Source organism: Chionomys nivalis, chromosome 1 (genome assembly GCF_950005125.1).
Source record: "Chionomys nivalis chromosome 1, mChiNiv1.1, whole genome shotgun sequence".
NCBI classification, from domain to species: domain Eukaryota; kingdom Metazoa; phylum Chordata; class Mammalia; order Rodentia; family Cricetidae; genus Chionomys; species Chionomys nivalis.
This window is the reverse complement of record NC_080086.1, coordinates 151,498,853-151,520,392: the sequence shown is the minus strand read 5'-3', so window position 1 is coordinate 151,520,392 and position 21,540 is coordinate 151,498,853. Positions and strand designations below refer to the sequence as shown.

General features: G+C 43.6%; 1 protein-coding gene across 2 annotated transcripts in view; it reads right to left on the bottom strand.

The window, feature by feature from the left end:
* Positions 1-21,540, bottom strand: part of Dpp6 (dipeptidyl peptidase like 6) — an 887,986-nt gene that overhangs the window by 663,906 nt on the left and 202,540 nt on the right. The gene's annotated exons all lie outside the window — the stretch shown is intronic.

The window sequence follows — 21,540 nt, the reverse complement described above, 5'->3', positions numbered from 1 at the left end:
AGGAGAGACGGTGGCTTCTCGTTAATGAAAACAGATTCTATTAGGAACAATAAAACCGAAACGAAGCTGCCCATTTCTTGTGGGTAATTCAATCCCTGTGGACTGAAACCCCATCCATTCTACTCCACCCGCTGCTCAACAATTTTTTTCCTCATAAAGGTTAAAACTGATTTGTCTATACAGCTAATTGCATTTCAAATCATAGTAATTTGGAACACAAAAAAAGTAATTCCCCTTACAATGACTTATATTTATATTTTGCTTGACAGGTAAGCAGAAATTGCCTGTTGGTGAAATAAACCCATTAGTCATGTAAGCTGCAGTCTGAGCCGCTCTTTTCCTCCTAGCAGACAACAACAAGTGGGCCCCCTCTCTACTACCATAGGGTGAGGCGCGTCCCATTTCTTCCTTGCCTCTTGATTTGAGTTCCCGATAGGCCCTATTACCTCCCTCCTCTCAGCATCCCACCCACAATCACTGCCATTACATCTCTTTCTAACCCAACAATACTCAAATTGCATCATTTATGCAGTCTTTTCCATCTCCGTGGGGGAAGTCGGATCAATTAATGCCTGCAAAGGACTTCGAAAGATTTCTTAGCCTTCTTGGGATAAAAGAAGTAGCAGTATGAAGCCGTATTCACAACTGCCTTTCAGGGCCCTCATAGTCAAGTTCAACCCCAAATGAGATGGAGATGACAGGTTGCGACATCAGGGGTGCTGGGTTTTCTATTAAAGATAGCCAGATGATTAAGCATCTTTTTGAATAGGAAATTTATCTTTGTAACATTAAAATTATCACACCCAAAAGACACATGGGGTAGAATACAGAAGCTGTAAGTATTCTAAGACGAAACACAAAAGTACCAACAAGCTGACTAGGTATACACCCAACTCCTGGCTGCCTGTCGACACAGTCACAGACACCCAAATGATAGCTTGCAACAAGCGCTGGCTGAATGCTTTAGCCTCTGCTCACATCTGGACTGTATTAAGTTGGCGAATTAAAAAGAGAACTCCAGGCACCAAACTCAACAAGTAGCTTCTGGTCTCCTGGGAAGGCAGCCTGCTGGGAGTTCGCCACAGAGTAACACACAGCCACTTAAAATGATGGCATCTCAAATGTGCAGAGCATCCCAGGAGTAAGTCACACCCAGCCTTGGTTTCTATCCTGGGTGAAAGTGGAGTGATGTAATGTCTTAACCACTTTATGTGGCTATCAGCGGAGGCTTACAGGAAGCCATTCATATTCTTCTACCTCACAGTGCTGCCTTTAATTACTTTTAAAATATTTTATATGTAAGTGTGTGTGTGTGTGTGTGTGTGTGTGAGAGAGAGAGAGAGAGAGAGAGAGAGAGAGAGAGAGATGATCATCAGTTTCACTACATCTGGAATTAACTAAAACTAAAAGAATTGGGTACACCTGTGAAGAATTTTTTTAATTAAATCATTTGAAGTGGGAAGACCCACTTTTAATTTGGAATTTTGAGGTGGGAAGATAAATCTTTAACACGGATCTTTGGAGGAGCAAAGACACACCTTTCATCTGGGCTGGGCCACACCTTTAATCTGCTGCTAGTCTATAAATAGAAAAAAAAAACAAGGAAGAAGGAAACGTCATTCTTTCTGTCTGCTTGCTTTTGTTCTCACTGGCCGAGTCCTTCCCTTCACTGGCATTGGAGCCTACTTCTTCAGGGTTCTAGAGTACACTGAATATCTGCTGAGACATTCAGCCTCATAGATAAACAAGTACTGGATTCTTGGACCTTCCATTAGTAGACAGTCAATATTAGATTAACTAGACCACAGCCTGTACGTCATTCTAATAAATCCACTATATATATATATATATATATATATATATATATATATATATATATATTCTTTCTATTCGTTCTAGTCCACTAAGTGTGAGTGTGTGTGTTTGTATGTGTACTTGAGTGCATATGATCACAAAAGCCAGAAGAGGGTGCCAGATCCCTTGGTACTGGCGTTTCCAGGTGTTGTGACTCCTATGATAGAAGTGCCGGGGAAATAAACCTGGGTCTTCTGGAAGAGCAGCAAGTGCTCTTACCTGTTGAGCTCTCTCTGCAGCCCACTGTCCTCAGGCTTTGAGAAAACTACATTCATCACCGTGCTCCATGTGATTCTGGTTTGTACCCTCCAAAGAAGGAGGCTGGAGAGACCTTCAGCTGCCCTCTCCCCATCACAGATATTTCAGGTTCTGGTTCGTAAGAATGTTCTCTTTCATTCTCATGGTAGATGAGTTCTAGAAAGAAAGGATGTACGGCTCCCTGGCCTTAGAGCTGCTGTGGACAGTATGCTCTAGAAAGCTGGGGTAACTTACTGGATGGCAACTTTGAAGAAAACCAAAACTTTTATTTTGCTCTCCAAAATCAAGATGTGAATATATTCCTGCGGACATGACTCACACAATCCTCACTTAGTGCCCACGCACAGGTACCCACTTGTGTGCCTTCTTGTCTGTCCACCAAGAAGAATGTCTATCCTCAAGGAAGATGGCCCTCTTAACTTAAGAGAACTTACTTTTCTAGTTGGCTGTTATAACCAGTTTTCCCCCTAGTAATATGGGGGTTTCTTTTTTATACACAACACTCAGTCTATCCCTTCCTCCTGGTTTTCTGAACATACTTGTGTAGGGATGTGATTCTCAGAGTCCTACAACCTCTTAGAGACCACAGGAAGAAGGGACACATGTTTGAAACCATGTAAACCTAAAACTCAAAGTTGCTGACCTGGAGCCAGGATCTTTCCACCCAGCACAGAGATTTGGGATCTGACCCTTTAGTCAAGTACCATCATGTAAACTCTTGCCTCGTTTCAGGCTTAGCTTGGGCCTGGGTTTTCTATTTAGACTATGCGGGTGTAAGTGTGGAGGGCCCTAGCAGGGTTATTCACTTGAGATCTTCAGATTACATGAACAAGGGGCAAGGATTGATACTAACTTTAAGTTCCAGAAAATACTGTGGTCATATGTAGTTAATCTTCCAAAACAAATTATTACCCCCCAGTTTAGGTGGCCAATACCCTTAATTCTGGGGAAAATAGCCCCTGTTTGAAGCCTTCCTCTTGGTTAGGGTACATTCCCTCATCTGGATCATGTGAGAGAAAATGGAGGCCAAAAGTCTCTAACATATTCTCGGGGACAGGAGCAAAGTTTGTGTGTACACTGTTAGCATAGGGCTTTTGAAGCACAGAGGAGTATCATCCAGTCCTGGACGGGGACAGGACGGAATGCAGAGGGAGGGCCAAATGACTTGAGAAGAGCACCATGGATTTCCCAACTTCTCTCTGTGCTCATGGATGATGGCAACTCGCAGACATCATCAGAGAGGTTTCTTTGTGCAGTGGTTGGCAGTTGATGCAGAAGCTCACAACTGGTCAGTGTCTAGAGACGAACCAACCATAGAGTGCTTGGCCACACATGAGACAAGTATACCGTTGCTCCTTCCCCAGAGGCTCGGGACCACAGAGGAGGGAGGAGTAGAAAGACTGGGGGGACCTGAGTGACACAGTGCCTCCTGGGCATGACGGGAGCACTGCATCCATGAGCTCACAGCAGCTGTTGTCTGCATAAGATCTGCATGAGATCAAGCCAATCAACATCCTAGCATGGAGGACAAAGGGCTTCATGTGCCTCCACCTCTGATTTAGGAGCTATGGCCAGTTGATGGTGGTTCTTTTTTTTCTTCAGGGATAGGTCATTTTTCTTGCAACTCTGGCAGACTGGCCATTTTATCAGTTACTTGTCTGTCCATAACTAGAAGCAGCTTAAAGAAGGAAGGGTTTATTTGGGCTTATGGTCAGTCTAGAGTGATAGGAGCCCATCATGAATGGGAGGCATGGTAACAAGAGGTGCGCATGGCAGCAGAACAGGGAACTGAGAGCTCACATTTTGAAGAGCAAGAATAGAGATCACAATAGAAGTAGGTGTTTTACCCCTCAAAACCTTTTCTCAGGGATTTACTTCCTGCCGCGGCTGTACTGCCTATAACTCTCCAAACAGCGCCACCAACTAGAGACAAGTGCTCAAGTGCTCAACTGTGCAGGACAGTGCTCATTTAAACCACTCCAACCACGCTGTAGTACAGCTCTTCTCAAAGTGTGGGATGAGACCCCTTTGGGGGCGGTCAAGCAACTCTTTCACAGGGGTTGCCTAAGACCACTGCTTATCATATATTTACATAATGATTCATAGCAACAGCAAAATTAAAGTTAAGAAGTAGCAGGGAAAATAATTTTATGGTTGGGGTCACCACGACATGAAGAACTGTATTAAAGGATTGTAGGGTTTAGGAAGGTTGAGAACAACTAGCCTATTAAACAGCTCTATACCCAGGAATATTAATATATGGGAAGCACAAATTGGAACCAGTGGGTCCTGCAGAAATAGAAGCCACAGAGTTAAGAGGGGTTTATCTTTTAAGGTGTTGGGTGGATCTGGTAGGAATTTGAGGTATCTGTAGTCAATATTATCAAAATGCATTGAGTGAAAAAATAAAATTCCATAAACAGCTTGATCTATCTATCTATCTATCTATCTATCTATCTATCTATCTATCTATCATCTATCTATCTATCTATCTATCTATCTATCTATCTATCTTACATTTATCAACACTCCAGACTTTTCAAATATATAGTCTCTGTGCCCCTAAAGAGGCTTCTAGTGTAAATGATTCAGATCTTGATATGGTGTCATAAAAGCTTACTTGACATCTAATACAATCAGGTATGTCCAAACTGTGGCTCATGGATGCATATCCCAGGATTGCTTGCATGCATCCCAACATACTCGCAAACCACAATGTCATGCTGCAGTGTCTAAAGTTTGGACACCTCTGCTATATCAAGACTACTGAGAGCCATAAGAAGACATCCTGGTCCTGGAATGTCCTGCCAGTGAACAGCAGGCAGGCCAGGCAGGCCTCCAAACACCTGTTATCATAATGAGTATCCAGACAATGGAAAAATCCCAGCTTGGGTGGATGTACACAGACTATTGCACCCAGTGTACCTAGGAAGAAACTGCTTTCAACACATCTGTTTTTAATATTTCCTAAGTATACGTCATTTTGGAATTGTATATGGGAGAGAAAAGGGGAGTTGATTTTTAAGGTCTTTGCCTTGAACATGAATTTTGCTCCTTATTTCATATTTGTTGGCATTGGTTATTTCCATAAGAGTCCAAGCCACAAAGCAGAGTCAGTCGACACAGTTTTGGATTCAAAGAGAGTATGGTGTTGGGAAGAACAGTAGAGATGTTGGGCTATAGGGTGCAAGTCTGTGTTCTGCAGCCTTTCATGGTTGTTGGACCTGTGTGTTGTTTGTTCTTTGCATCGTCCATATGAAGAATACGAGGCTGTGAAGCATGATTAATAAAAACTCAGAGAGAGAAATTGGAAATCAACCTAAAGATCTGAAAAACAAAGCAGCCAACCACTGGCTCTTACCTCCACCTCAGTCTGAAATGGGATCCTGCCTCATTTTATATACTGTATGTCTCATTTTATATTCCTCTCTAGGACTAGGATTAAAGGCATGCACTACTGGGATTAAAGGCATGTACCACCCAATTTTTATGGCAACTAGTGTGGCTACTGGGATTAAAGGTGTGTGTTACCATAACCTGGTCTGTAAGGCTGACCAGTGGGGCTGTTTTACTCTCAGATCTTCAGGTAGTCTTTATTTATTATTAATTGTTCATCAAGGCAGGGAGGAGATAAATCCAGTTCTCACAGTCTCCTCTCTGGTGCTTCCCTTCCCCTACGCTTCTTCCTGCCTCAACTCTATGAGAAACCTCTACAGGGTTAACATTCCTGTCATTACAGCCCAACAATTAAGCACACACTCCACACACTCTGAGCTTTTCATGTTGATGTCCCTCTGACGAATTCACTCATCTGTGGAAAGCAACCAAACACGAGCAAAACAAATAAAAACACGGGAGTCACCTGAAAGCAGCAGTCCCCGAACAAGGAGGAACTCTGAGCTGGATGCTGCCACTTGAGGGTGCTGTGGGAGTTCAGAAATGTGAGTTCATTCAGGCTGAGAGCCCCAACTGCCTAAGTGCCACCCTTCCCTCAGATCACACCATGTCTGTGTCCAGCTGGTCCCACAGGAAACAAGACCGCCTGGTAGACCGATTCTTACCAAAAGGAAGACTATTTCCATGTGTTTGCATGCCTTGGGAAGTATTCAAATCAAGTCAATGAATAAGCCAATTCTGCTCTCTTGTTTATTGAAAGATGAGGTATCCAGAAGAGGACTGATAACAGTCTTAATGTCTCATCAAGATGCTCTGCCCTGTGAATGAATAATACAGTTGAGTTTGGAACTTTGTGGCTCAGAAGGGGTCTTGGATGGTTTTAAGTTTTTGTTTGTTTGTTTGTTTGTTTTGTATTCACTGGACTATTGGTGGGTGGGATTCAGAGCTGGCTAGAGAAGGTGGGGTGAGCAGTGACGTCTCTGCTGGAAATGAGGATATTCTTGGATTTAAAACAAGCTTTCTTAGATCTGGACTGGTTTCCCCCTTACAGATTAAAAGACAAAACAAAAAAAGGAGGGGGGAGGAGAGTTGGATGTGGATGTGGAGAAAACGGACTCTGAGAAAATGGTACATAAATTCAGGACCCTGGAGAGCGACCTGGACGGCCACACCTACGACCAGAGAATGCCTCTTAAGAATCTGAAAAAAGGGAAAAAGCTTATTGGTTCATTTAAATACATATATATATATATATATATATATATATATATACAAAATTTTTTAAAAATGTGTATCATTTCCTATGATCTGGAATGTACCAGCACAGCCGGACATTAAGGGGACCATCAAGAGCCTTCAAAACGGCACAGACTTTGAACCAGGGAACAGTTGTTTAGATGAATAAAAGCAGATTCCGCTTGGAAGTAGCTTTATCATACCACATCATTCATATTCCCTCTTATTTATTAATTTAGAAGTTTCTCTGGTGAAGGTGTTAAAACTTGGGGTTCCCACCAAGGTCTCTCTGAACAGGGCCGTGCACTGGAAAGTCTCTGCCCATCACCCCCCTCCCCATTTTCTCTGTGAAGAGGCTTCCTGGAAGTACATACCAGAAAGCTATGTGACTGGATGTCCAGGTGGTGTGCTGACAGTCTTCCCTGAAGCACAGTTCAGAACCACCTCTGATTTGTTTAAAACTTTTAAAGTAACTGTCTATTGTTGACAGCCTCATATATGTATACAATGAATTCTAGTTCCTTCTGTCCCCTTTACATTGAACTTCTGTTCCACAAGAAGGCCCATTGTGCTTTCATGTCCTGTGTGTGTATGTTTTGTGTGTGTGTGTGTGTGTGTGTGAGAGAGAGAGAGAGAGAGAGAGAGAGAGAGAGAGATGATGATGAGGAGGAGTTTAATTCTGACTGCTTGCATGAACATGGGTGGTTTGATATTTATTTACTGGCACATGGGCAACTTATCAGTGGCCACACCACCAAGGAAAGTGACACCCCTTCCAGTACTCATTAGCTGCCAATAGTCCCTCAGCAAGGCAACATTTTGGGAATTTTTAAGGAAATCAATCAATCTTTGAATCCCTTACCACGTCTCAAAGATCACACTGTTCGTTATTTTCCTTGTGTAAATGGTTCCTGCAGTCATGAAACACACATTTTTTTTTATCATTTCCTGTGTCTTTTCATATTCTATAGTCTTTTAGGAAACATTGCATCTGGGTGAAGTTCACATCAAAAGCTCTGTGATGTTCAGAGCAGGAAAAGGTTCATCATGCACACTGATCTTCCAGCATCTTTCCCTGAGGCCATGGGATGGATGATGGGATCTAGAACCCATGCAGAATGGCACTGCTGAGTGACACTGGGACACTGGCCAGAGGGAGAAACTACTACAGCATCTTTCACTAATGGGGCATCCCAAGCCACTGGAAGGACCTGTTGACTATGGAATCAGCATATAATCCAGGAGTGAGGCTTCCCTATGAGGAAGATTCCAGTCATCTGACTCATGGAAGAAAGTCTGGGTGGATTCCATGTGTCAGAACTGAAGCCAGGGTGAGTGTCTCCTTCTGAATTTGCCATCATGTGCTTTACGAGGGATTGGCTGGCTTCTTAATACCCTTGACTCACAAGCTGAATATCTAAGGCAAATAGCTTCTATCTTAATCAAAACATGCTATGATAACATGAACTACTGAGTGGGATTCTACCATGGGACCTTGATTCATCAAGGAAAAGTACCAGGCACACAGATGGGGTGGTCACTGAGCCCTCTTGTGCTTCCCAACCTGCAGGCTTGAAAATATTCTAACCCCATCGCAAGATTAATAGAGTGTGCAGAGAAAGGGCTTTCTTGTAGGATTTACAAATATTTTGCTGGTAAGGCCATCTGTCCCTGGGAAGCTCAGTGTCCTATAGAAACGAGTACTGCACAATGCCACTTATTATAGGAAGAAAACTCCCTTGGTTGTTTATCTTCCCATAATAGATTAATGCTGGTGCTACTGAGTAGAAGCTAGAAAACCGTTTTACACATTTGGAATTATTTCACATGGGTGTGTGCCTAGTAAGGACATTATACAGGTTTCTCTTTGTCATGATGTTAGAATATTCCTTTTACAGTGTCTGGAGGACTTCCATGCTGTGTGCGTCTCTGCACACCTTGGAGGCAGTCCTCGGCAAACCTCTTTAGAAGGAGCCGTTGACTACTTATGCTATAATCCACCTGTGATGCTGTTTTGATGGCTAAGAGTTGCTTTTAACTCCAGCATCAGTGATTCTGCAAAAATACTCTACAATCCCTACTGGAAGTGCTCTCTGTGAATCCCTGGGAGATACCCATGACTCCAAGTAAGAAGTCTAAGGTGCCAGCAGGAAGTCCTGGGAGGCTTCATCATTGCTGCCACACAATGACTGGTCCAGTGGACATCTGAAAGCAGTGTGTCAGAGAAAGCAGACCACAGGTTATGCACAAGCTGAACTCCCTTCCCAGTGTGTCTTCCATGCCCCAAGCCAGCTGCTGCCTCTCTGACTCCTGAGCAGGATGGAGCCATCTTCCGGCCCTTACCACATATTTCTTTTGGCCTGAATTGCTCACTGACTCTGTGATTGGTGTGGCTTTCCATTGAGTGTGTGGATTTTCAAATGTTTGCATCAAGGCTCAAATCAAACTGCCTGGAGAAGACAAAGACCCAACAGAATGATATTCAAGTTTTGAACATTATTCACAAATAAACACTTTCTTGGTTTCTTTTTGCCTCGGGATACAATTGCTGCTGTGGCTGCAGATGGCTGGGCACACTCGCCAGTGATGTGCCTATCAAGACCCAAGATCCTCAGGGCTCTCGGCTACGCCATGTAGGTCGTGATTGCTTCTGTCATTGTGTTGTCTTACTGTACATTACTGGTTTCCTGTGGACACTGGAATGCTGCAGATGGACATGGCATCATAATTCTGTTCAGAAATACTATGTTCTAGGGGAAATCAACTCTTGCCAGGGGCAGCAAAATAGTCCGTATGTGGGGGACATTTGTAATTTCTTCTCTTGCTCCCTGAATAAGGGTCAAAGTGATGCCTGGAGTGTCAGGTGCATGTAAATCATCTGAGCCGGGCTCTTCCTACAGCTCACCCATGAAAGACAGGACCCAGTGTCTGATTAATTCACAGACAGAAGAATAAAAGTTCGCCAACTCACAGGCTCAAGAGGAATGTAGGAAAGACATTTGAACTCAATTCCTCTAATTTTTACCACTGGAGAATGAGATTTCTGGGTCAGATAGATAGACCAGCAGGTCAAAGTACTTTCCATAAAGGCATGGAGCATGACTAATAAAACCTCAAAGACAGAAATTGGGGTTCAACCTGAAGACCAGAAAAGCAAAGCAGCCAGCCACTGGCTCTTACCTCAATTTCAGTCCGAAAATGGTGATCCTGCCTCTAGGAATCTCAGAATGAGACTGTGACTGAGAGCTGTCTCCTTCCATTTTATAATCCTCTCTACAGCTGAAATTAAAGGCATGCACCACTGGGATTAAAGGCATGCACCACACAGTTTCTATAGCAAACTAGTGTGGCTACTGGGATTAAAGGTGTGTGTTACCACTACCTGGTCTATAAGGCTGACCAGCGGGGCTGTTTTACTCTCTGATCTTCAGACAAGCTTTATTTATTAAAATACAAATGAAATGCCACTGCAAAGTCACGATGACCAAATTCAGCCCTTAGAACCGGTATAAAAAAGCCCAATGTGGTGCTATATACCTATATTCCAATATTTCTACAGCAAGTATGGAGGCAGAGAGGAGACTCCAGTCAGCTTGTAGGCTTGCAGTATGTAGAGTGCCAGAAACAAAACGAGAGATTCTCATTCAGGACGGAGAGCTGGATGGACCAGTGATGAAGAGCATTAGCAGCTCTTTCAGAGGACCCAGGTTCAGCTCTCAGCGCCATGTCAGGCAGCTCATAACTATCTGTGTAGCTCTAAAACCAGGTTCAACGCCATCTACTGACCTCTGCAGGTACCCTCACTCTCCTCTCTCTCTCTCTCTCTCTCTCTCTCTCTCTCTCTCTCTCTCTCTCTCTCACACACACACACACACACACACACAAACACTAAGAGACTGTAGAGATGGCTTAGCAATTGAGAGCACCTACTTCTCTTTCAGAAGACCAGAGTTTGGTTTCCCAGCACCCACACAGAAGCTCAAAACTCTCCAAAGTAGTTCCAGGGTACCCAAAGACCTCTTGGAACTCCAACAGCACCCAGCATGCATGTGGTGCAGTTACCTATATGCAGGCAAAACACCCATACACATTTAAAAACTATATGCAAGAAAAATAATTTTGTTTAAAAATAGATCCTACTTCAGAACAAGGTGGAAGATGAAAACTCATCCCCAAAAGCTACCCTCTCACCTCTACATGCATGCCATGGCTCCTGTATCCTTTGACACTGATAATAAGTAAAGCAAAAAAAAATTATGATAAAATAAAAAGTGATTAAATATACTTCAGAAAGCCCTTTGAAGACTAAGCAAGTTATCACACACTGAGTATAGGAGCATCACCTCCCATGATCATCAGTAGAGCTAACAGGTACCACCTACTGCAGATATGAAAGGTGCAAATGGCATCACTGCGACCTTGACCTATAGACACGACATACGGACATAATCTCTATATATCCTGGTGAGATGAGATTTTAAACCTTTAGTCTGCAGCCTCTGCTGGAAATATCTGTTTCCTGACATTTTCACGCACCCCACACAGCCTTCCTAGGTGTGCCAAAGCGCACTGGTGTTTTTTGAGATAAAAGTGTGATGTGCAGTTATTGAATCAGTACACACAGATGAAATTCCCACACCAGAGGTTGGGTATCTTAATTCCCGGGCTTACTACTTCAATCATAAGGAAGTTCCACAAGGAAAACACTAACAAATGAATTTTTTGTGGGGCAGGAAGAAAAGTAAATTAGTCATTTAAGAAAGGCATTAATTACTTCAGGATATGTCATTAGTTCATTATCTGTAAGGAATGAAAGGATTCACATAATTTTGTTGGTTTGTTTTGAGACAGGGTCTCTCTATATAGTCCAGCCTGTCTTAGAACTTACTATGTAGACCAAGTTGGCCTTTATCTCACAGAGATCCACCTGCCTCTCCTTCTCAAGTGCTAGGATTAAAGGCAGGAGCCACCACACCTGATTCAGATCCACATAATTTACAAGGAAAGCCAAAGTCATTACTATCACAATATTCTCACCACAAACACCAAGTGATGGACTTTAGTGTGCAACTTACACATTGTACTTCTTTCTAAGCCCCAAGGCAGCTTTGTTTCAGGACCACGTCATGCTTCCTTTCTCCTCTGTCACTCAGAGAACATTCCTTGTCCATCAAACCTAATGATTGCTTGGGATTTATGTCTCCCCAAAGCAAGGATAAAGACTCCTTGAGAAACAAGGCTTCAGGACAGACAAGGCTGTCAAACCTTAGAGCACAGAGAGGCTGCTGGGTTGAGGGATGATCAGGGTGGCTGGAAGGATGCTGTACCCCCACTTTGGAGAAAGCTGTCCCTCTCAACCCAAACTGGCAAGACGGGTCCAATAGTGTTAGGGGATAACGCTCCCTGCTTTGTTCAGACGAGCCATTTTGAACTTTGACTACAGGGGGAAAAAGCCAAAAGGGCATAGATGAATGGAACCTTACACACCAGCAAGCAGCAGAGGTGCAATGGCTCAGGTGGCACATACACAAGAATGGGATATTGGTCCTTTGCTGGTTCCAAGAGTCAGATCGCATCAGTATGGCATTCCATCATGGAGATGGTTGGTGTGAGAGTGGAAGGTTGACTGCAGAAGCAAAATGGAAAAGGAGGGTATCTTAGTTACTTGTTTTTGTTGTTAGTCTGATTGATATTATGAATAAAAGCAACTTGGTGAGGAAAGGGTTTATTTGGCTTACACATTCCTGGTCACTGTCCATCACAGAGATAAGCCAAGGCAGGAACCTGGAGGCAGGAACTGAAGCAGAGGCCATGGAGGAGCACTTGCTTCCATGCCTTTCTCAGCCTGCTTTTTATGCCATGAAGGACAGCCACCCAACACACAATGGGCTTGGCCTTCCCATACCAATCATTGGTCAGGACCCACAGACTTGTCTACAGGATAATCTAATGGGAGGGTTTTCTCAGTCATGGCTCTTCTAGGTGATTCTAGGCTGCTCCACGTTATTGAAAACTAACCAACACAGGTGATGAGATGTATTGCAGCATCCATATTGGGCCGTGAATAGTAACAAAAAAGCTATATGGATGCTATATGTGTGTAAAAAGTACATCTTGACTCAGATCAAAAGTCAGCTGAAAGTCCGACAGACAATTACATACATACACAAACACACATAAACACACACACACACAAACACACACACTGAAAGGGAGGGAGGAAGGGAGTAGATTGTGGTGGTTTGAATGAAAAATATCCCATTGTGTAACACCATTAATAAAAACCCAGAGACAGAAATTGGGGCTCAACCTGAAGGTCAGAAAAGCAAAACAACCAGTTACCGGCTCTTACCTTGACCTCAGTCCAAAATGACAATCCTGCCTCCAGGAATCTCAGAATGAGACTGTGTGAGAACTGTCTCCTCCTGTTTTATATCCCTCTCTGGTGCTGGGATTAAAGGTGTGCACCACTGGGATTAAAAGCAGGCACTGCCCTATTTCTAACTAGTTAGTATGGCTACTGGGATTAAAGGTGTGTGCTACCACTGTCTGGACTGTAAGGCTGTTTAGTGCAGCTGTTTCACTCTCTCAACCTCAGGCAAGCTTTATTTATTAAGCGAAACATCAATATCGTATTGAAATGAAATTTCAATACAAATGAAATATCACTACACCAGTAGGCACAGGCATTTAACATCTGGTCCCCAGTTGATGGCACTGTTTGGGGTGGTTCAGGAGATACAGCCTTGAGGGAAGAAGACTATCACTGGCAGTGGGCTTTAAGAGTTGCGAGTCTCATCTCACTAGGTTGTGGTTGAAAATGTGATCTCAGCTGCCATCCCTCCCTGTCATGATGGTCTCCTATTCCCCTGGTACTGTAAGTTAAAATAAGCTCTCCCATGAGCTGCTTTGGACCGTGGTGTTTTATCTCAGCATCAGAAAAGTAACTAAGGCAGAGACTCATCATAAAGTTGCTTCAGGGACCCTGGCTACAGGAAAAGCGTCATCACTACCCATGGTTCATAGAGGCGGGATGAAGAGTTACTGAAAGCCAGACAGACTCCGCTTCCCTTCCTACATGACTTTAAACAACTTTACACCTTCCTGGACTCCAATTCCCTCAGCACATCAGAACAGCTGAACACAGAAGGCCCTTGCATTCCCCCAGCTGTGTGGAATCCACCGTCAGCCACAGAATCACCTCCTTCCTTTCAGAGCTTATGTCCAGGTACACCTTGGGCATTAAGGAAAATTAAAGGGCTGTTGAATGTGGGGGGTAGAAATCTATTCCTCTTGATAACAGGAGAAAGATAAAAGCCTGCATTGTCTGGCTGATTATAAAGTCAGAATCTGATAGAGCCACAAATCCCAGGACTAGAATCACATTCCACAGTCATCAGGAACTTCCCACCCATGTCACCAGGGCAGATTTGTTCTGCTTGTGTCTCTACAAGCGTGCTTACAAATGACCTCCCATTTATCAATTCCATTCACGTAGCAAAGGGGTTCAGAGATACATTCTATGAGGAGTCGGGAAGGCTGCTCATCAGAAAGAGCAGTGCCAAGTAAGAAGAATACTGCGTGCCAAACCCTCAGGTTCACAGTAAATCCTGTCGATTGCTCAGAGACGAAACAAACAAACAAATCTATGGCCCTGAATGGATCTTTCTGTGCTAGAAACTCATCAACCAAGCAATGCAACCTGCTGTTGGCTTAGCACGCAGCAGAATGCAAGGATTCTAACCCAATTGCACCAAAGACCTGTGAAGACGGAGCAGGCAGCCGTGCAAGGCTAAACCTTAAGAGTGTGGCAGTGAAGGCCAACAGGGCAGTCACTGTGAAAGCAGGTGGAATTTGAAAAAGAATGCTGGCTGCCCAAGAGGCCTTGGGTGGATTAGATTTGATCCTCTTCATATAGAGACAGGGAAACATGGTCAGAATTAAAGATATTCTTCCCAGTGTATCCAGTGTGAGGGACAAAATGGGGTGGGGGTGGAATGACAGAGAGAGCACTTACAAAAACAATGCCCCAGATATCCATGTGTTGTTGGGATAAAGGGAAGGATGATGAGCCCTTACCTATGCAGAAAGGGTCCATAGAGCAGCAGTTAATATGACAGACAAGGGGCTCCAGAAGCAGAATCCTAAAGTCTGCCTCCATTCCCTAAGAAGGTTCTTAGGAAAAACGATTCAGTAAAACTACAAGATAATAAATGGAGACTCCCACCATAGGGAACACATAAGACTAACTGTGATGAGCAGGATGGGTACCTAGCTTAGGAAGGCCTGGGACTCAGGAATGCAGACGACACGGAAGGACTTGCTTCACTGTCACAAGGTAAGGGGTAACAGGAGAAGAGGAAACATTTGTAGAGAAAGGGTGTTATGGGAAGAGATGAGGGAAATAATCAACATTCTTTTCTTTCTTCAGACAAAAGAAACAAGCAAAAAAACCCAGAGGAACCAATGAACTCTCAGAATGCTATTATGAAGCTTCTTTTTAAGTGTATAAACTAAAATGTGTCAGATGACAGAGAAAGTGTATTATTTTGAAACATGGTCATAAATCTACATAATAAAAAGCAATTATTTTATTAATAATTCCTGATGTCACACAAAAAAACACACAAAAAACACAGCAAAGTTAAAAAACTTTTTAAGTACTAGTGTAGTAGCTGTTTGTCTGAGATATGTTAATAATGTTTGACTATGGGGTTGCTGTTGACAAGGAAACAGGCTGTCATGACGGATGCCCAGTTCTGATCGTTTCCACTGTAAGAGCAGGACCAGTGGTAAAGATGGGTAATGATAAGGAATGCACATTTGTGTGGCTGACTCTGTAAGGAACAGCAAGCCTGCTCTCCAGATACCCTGCACCCTCCAAAGGCTTTGAGTCAAACCCAACGCCTGGTTGAGCTACTTGAAGCTCTGCGCTGGTGAGTGTGGGGCTTGGGACTGCCCGAGATCAGTCATCACAGTGGCCTGAGTATCAATCAGTCTCTACTCCAAAGCCATAAGATGTGAGTGGCTGAACACCACTAAGATCTCAAACCAGCTGCAAGAGTAAGTTCAATTTCAAGTATTCTAAAGTTACCAATGTCATTGGAAAGTATCTGTGGCATCTGCAGGCCCTGAGTGCTGAGACTGTGCTCATTTACTCACAGACAAGCTGGAAGCAGCTAGTCTGGGTCAGATAAAGTCTATGTAAGTAAGAACTGTTTTCTTTCATCCAATGCCGTGGGCCCCTGATTCTCCTTGGTATGTCATCTCGTGTTTATGTATGAGATGAGAAGAGGGTGGAGGCTTTGGTGAATGATGAGTTCTCCCTGTGTGAAAAATCAAAAAATATCAGGGATGGAGAAGTCTAGGAATCAAGGTTAGGACTTTTCTATTTCAAATTCTGTTTGTGGAACTTCAGGGGTGAAACACACACACACACACACACACACACACACACCATCTTGGAGATGTGAAGAAGAGACTGTGTCCTTCCGAGGGGCAGGATGAGCAGGAGAAGGGGACAATAACACATTGTTGTGAGCTTGCAATGACTGAACTGTGGCCAGATGGGATCCCCCATCAGATCAGTCATCCTCAGAGATGTTGCAGAGGCCAGGCAAGGGCTTCAGTTATTTTCTATGTCCCCTGGCTTAGGGACATTAAGATGACCTGAGATCCTTACAACTGGCAAGATGGCACCAAGGATAATGACTTCCAGAGGCAAAGTGGGACTCACAGCGGGCTCTGGAGAGGGCATTTCCCCACAGGGCATCCTGGGGCTAGGGCCCAAAGTCTGTGTGTCCTGGCAGAGACAAAACTTACCGAAGGACCCTTTGCATAAACTTACTTATTGCCTGGTGTTAACAAGTGGTGGGGAGACAGAATAAGACATGCAGCTTTTCCAGTGAGAAGGAGAGAGATTTAACTGCTGGCAATGAAGGCAGCATAGAAAACAAATCAGATACATAGATCAAGATCTATGAGGATGAAGGATCAAGTGATACTTGTTAAACTCATGGGCAAGTGTAACGTGTTCCAGAGACAGGCAGGGAAGGCTACAAAATGTACACCAAGAAAGAGGGACAGTGTAGTGTGGAGAGAGAGAAAAGCATCATCTTCTAAGATACAAACTGAAAGGAACTCGTCAAAGTCTAAGATGGCCAGCACAATGGGAGAAGGAGAAAAGTCCAGTATGCACAAGGCGCGTGATATGCCACAGATGGAATGGAACGTCAAAGCTTTTGAGAAAAAGAGACCTTTGTCAGCTGAGTGATCTAAGACAGTGAAGACCTACTGGTGTCCTTCAGGGCCCACCATCTTTAGGGATTACCACATCTTTGCTGTGGAATCTCATGGCTACTCCATCCTGCATAGGAAGGTGGGGCCGAGAAGGGCCATTCATCTCTCCTCCTTCCCCCTCCCCCCTTTCCCAGGCACAAGCCTACCACTGAAAGCAGAACATAGGAAAGGATTCTAGTGCTCAAACTGCCTGTACTAATAAGCAAGACTTGGAGAACCAAGGAGATTACCAATATGTAAAAATAGTCAGAAAAAGGAATGACATAAAAATTTAGAAACCATTATTAGTTAATAATGGTTCTCAAAATTCTTTCTTACCCCCTGATGGCAAAAAAACGTGAGCTGGCAGTATGGGAAGAATTATTCGCCAATACTCTCTATTAAATTTGTATTTTTCAAAACTAATCATGTCATGTTTAATTTCCTTTAGAACTCCCTCATCATAATTAAATTTCAAAGCTTTAACGACTAATCTCTTTTGTGTTATTTTCCCAAACCACACAGGGAAACAGGAGAAGGATCCTTGCTGCGAAGCAGAGCAGGCAGGCAAGCCTCTGCCAAGCTCTCCCTGAGGGCCCTGGATTCTGATTTTGTATTGATTTTCCTTCATGTGGACTCTGAAGATGTAGCTCGCTTGTTTACAATATATCATAATTAAAAATAATTTATAAAATGAAATGTCATTAAAATTGTTAATCAGAAGACAGAACAATGATGTTGGGAAAGCTAGAGATCCCTTTGTGCAAAGGTCTGGGGTTTGTGCATAGGGACCTCAGCCCTCAGCATGTGAGAGGTAGGGGATTACTAAGGGGTGGGACTTGGTGGAAGGTGGTCAGGTCCCTGGGATGCTTCACTAGGGAGAAGCTAATGGAGTTTGCTGGGTACCAGGGTTAATTCTTACAGAGGGCTGCTATTGCAGAGTGAGCCTGGCTTTGGAATCGCTGCCCAGCTTCTTATCTTTCCATGCAATCTCTCCACCTCACACAGAATTCCACCACTGAGGTCACTTCCTCTGTGAGGTCTTCACCAGAGCAACCCAATGGGTATTACACTCCTATGCCCCTGGAACCACAAACAAAATAAAAGCCCCCCCCCAACTTATAAGCTATCCAACCTGAGTATTTCATTATAGCAATGGAAAGTGGACAAAATACCTTTATTAATTTTGTTCCACATTCATTCTGTTGGTTCTTGATGGGTGCTGGGAAATGATTAAAATTATAAAAAAATAGTACTCTTGGTTCTAATCCAGTAATATTCGCCTATGATTCCCAAACAAGCAGCATCTAAAGATTACTGCTGTCACAGACAGGAAAGCATGATATCTTTTCTCCATGGCCCACAAACGCTCCATTTCGCACAGATCCTGTTCCAGCCTAGTGCTTCCTGTTCTAGTTAAATATCAAGGTCCCTTCTGGTATATGTGTTCCTAAAGACTTCTCTGGCTCTTGCTTCCTGTCTTGGCACCTATGTTGTGGTCTTAGAGCCTACCCTGTCTCAGGGATTCCCCAGATCTATAGGGGTCAAAAAAAATGATTTTCCTGGGTAATCATTGTGTCTGTGATGCTTATAGCAAAGGGATGCAGGCTAAAATCAGGAAATAGAAACTGTACCTGAGGCAGTCTAGATGAACCAGTGGAAGCTGCCAGATGCTAGTGGAATCGTGTGACAAAATTAATCCTCTCCAAATTGTGTTACCAACCCAGGAAGCTTACTCAGTCCTCTCCAACCAGAGCTTCCCTGGGCTTGGCCACATCAGTGAGTACTATTTACATGGCTGGATTCTGTTACAACCTTCATGGTGGGTTACATCCTCAGGGCAAACCACCTCATCAACCCAGGTCAATGTGGCCCAAAGCCTGAGGCATACAAACAGGAAGACAGAAGATTCTGGGGCTGAGAACTAACTTCCCAGGAGTCTGCAAGGGGATGTTTCAGAAGATGGGGCATGTAGGGCCTGAACAGAGAACCCTGCTGCATCTGCTCTTTGGTGTTAGGATCCACTTCCTCTCCATGGTTCAAAGACTTTCAGACTCTGTGACTGCAACACACTATGATAAATACATTTTATGAACTGTCCAAAAGCAAGTCAGGCAAGAGTAGAGCATGGATGAAGAAGGGCTCATGAGGTCCCATCCCTACCTGAGGAGCTGTGGTGGTTAATAGCTATTGGTGAAGGGAAAGACAATTTTCTTCAGGGATGTTGGCCTCTAGTAGATTGCTCATAGCACAGCCATGCACATGGAGGGGATGTGAGAAGAACGGTGTCTGTGTGTGTATATGTGTGTGTATATGTGTGTGTATATGTGTGTGTATATGTGTGTGTATACGTGTGTGTATACGTGTGTGTATACGTGTGTGTATACGTGTGTGTATGTGTGTGTATATGTGTGTGTATATGTGTGTGTATATGTGTGTGTATACGTGTGTGTATACGTGTGTGTATACGTGTGTGTATATGTGTGTGTATATGTGTGTGTATATGTGTGTGTATGTATAATACTCAAAGAATAAATACTAAATGAAAAGAAATATATTTTATAATACAATGCTACAGTATATATCCTCTTTCTTACACATACAAACAAACACACAAACACCCCCTACACATATCCACACCACAGTATCCATGACAAATCTTGAAGATACAACTACTTATTCCTCTAACAGTCATGTGCTGAGTCCAGTTTCCATTGATTTTTATATTCTTATTTTCTTAAGCTACACATGACCTGATAAATTAATTTCATGGCCTTCTAATGTGTCACCCTCTCCATAATAAAACAAAACAAATACACAAGGGGATTAAGGCACTGAACGTGCTAAGCAACTGAAAGCCTTTCTTCTCTGGAAAGGGCAGCCAGCCACGTTTACCTCTACAGTGGACTTGGGCTCCTTTGTCATGACAGCTGATGGGAGAAAGGAACACTGCATAGGTCAACAAATGCTACAAGAAGAAAGGGGGGTCCTGCTAAGTCACGAAGACACAGGCACAGGGCCCTGATTTTGGTGAAAGGCAACAGTTTTCTCTAGCTTCTTCCAAACTCTTCCTCGGGGTGCCTCTGCTGACCCTCTCCTACCACAGGCTCACTCATCACGGTCTTTCCCTTCTGAAGGTTTCCTTGTTGAACTCATTATATATCTCAAGGCCCTCATGGTTTCAGATCCCTCCTCAGATGAAATAGTAAGAGAAAAACTACTTGGTGTAGCCAACACAGAAGGTTAAGTCCTGACTGGATAGCCATTACTGCCACTGGGAACTATGGTTTAAAGGCATTTGTGATGGATAATCTTTGCCAAGTCCATGGGATATAGAATCTCCCAGGAGTCTCTGTGTGCCTTTGAGCATGTTTCCAGAGGGCTTTAACTGAAGCGGGAAGGCCTACCCTGAATGCAGGCAGTTCCTCATGGGCTGAGACCCTCAAAAAATAAAAGAAGAAAACAAGCTGAGCACCAGCATCCCATGTTCTCTGCTTCTTGACTACAGATGCCATGTGACCCACTGCCTTCTCCTCCTATTGTCATGACATCCCTATCATGATGTACTGTACCCCAGAACTGTGGGACAAAATAAACCCTCCCTTCCTTAAGTTGCCTTTGCCAGGTATGTTGCCACAGCAACAAGGAAAGTATCCAATACAGTATCCTAGGATTCCTAGGATTTATGGTGTTAAGATACTCCTGCTTCCATGATGATCTGGAGACTAGTAGACTTGAGTGATGACACGGGACATGCATGGTTCCTAGATTCTTCCAAATGACATCATCCACAAAGTGATCTTGTTGGATTATGTGACCCTGAATGACTTCAGTTCATGCCCCATAAATAAGAGTTCAAAATACCCATCTACAACATTCTGCAAGTATTGTCTAAGGAACACAGATGATCAAAGATGGCCAAACACAGCAAAGCCCTCATCACTGGGAGAGCGCTTTCCTCTCCATTTCTAAGACAGGGGAATTACACGGGTCAGAGTCAGGTAACACAGTGCACATCATTTTGGCATTATGGCACGAAACACAAGAAAGGAGATCCCAGAGACTCTCAGCCAGAGAGGCCACCAGAGATTCCCCCAGACAGCAGCCTGCTCACCCAGCCCTGCAGAGGTTGCTCTGCCTTTGTTTGGAGATCACTGCTCCAGGGGCATGGGCATGAAAGAAAAAAATCAAACCAATCATCTAATAAATCTGTTCTGCCTGCAACAAGCCCAGGCTTAAAGTACAAGCAGCAATTTATTCAATTACCATCAATCTCCTGCAACATGATTTGTGGGGGATGAGAAAAGTAATACATAGAAAAATAGCTTTGATGCTTATGACACTCCGCATAGAGACATCTACTCACCAAACTCTGAATCAAGCTGCTGACAACACACACTCTGTGTTGATTGATAGCTGTGCTGTGCGCCAGGCTTGGTCTTTTAATTCAAGCCATAAACACTCTATTTGTTCCCATGATTCCTTTTTGCCCATATATATATTTAAAAAAAAAAAAAC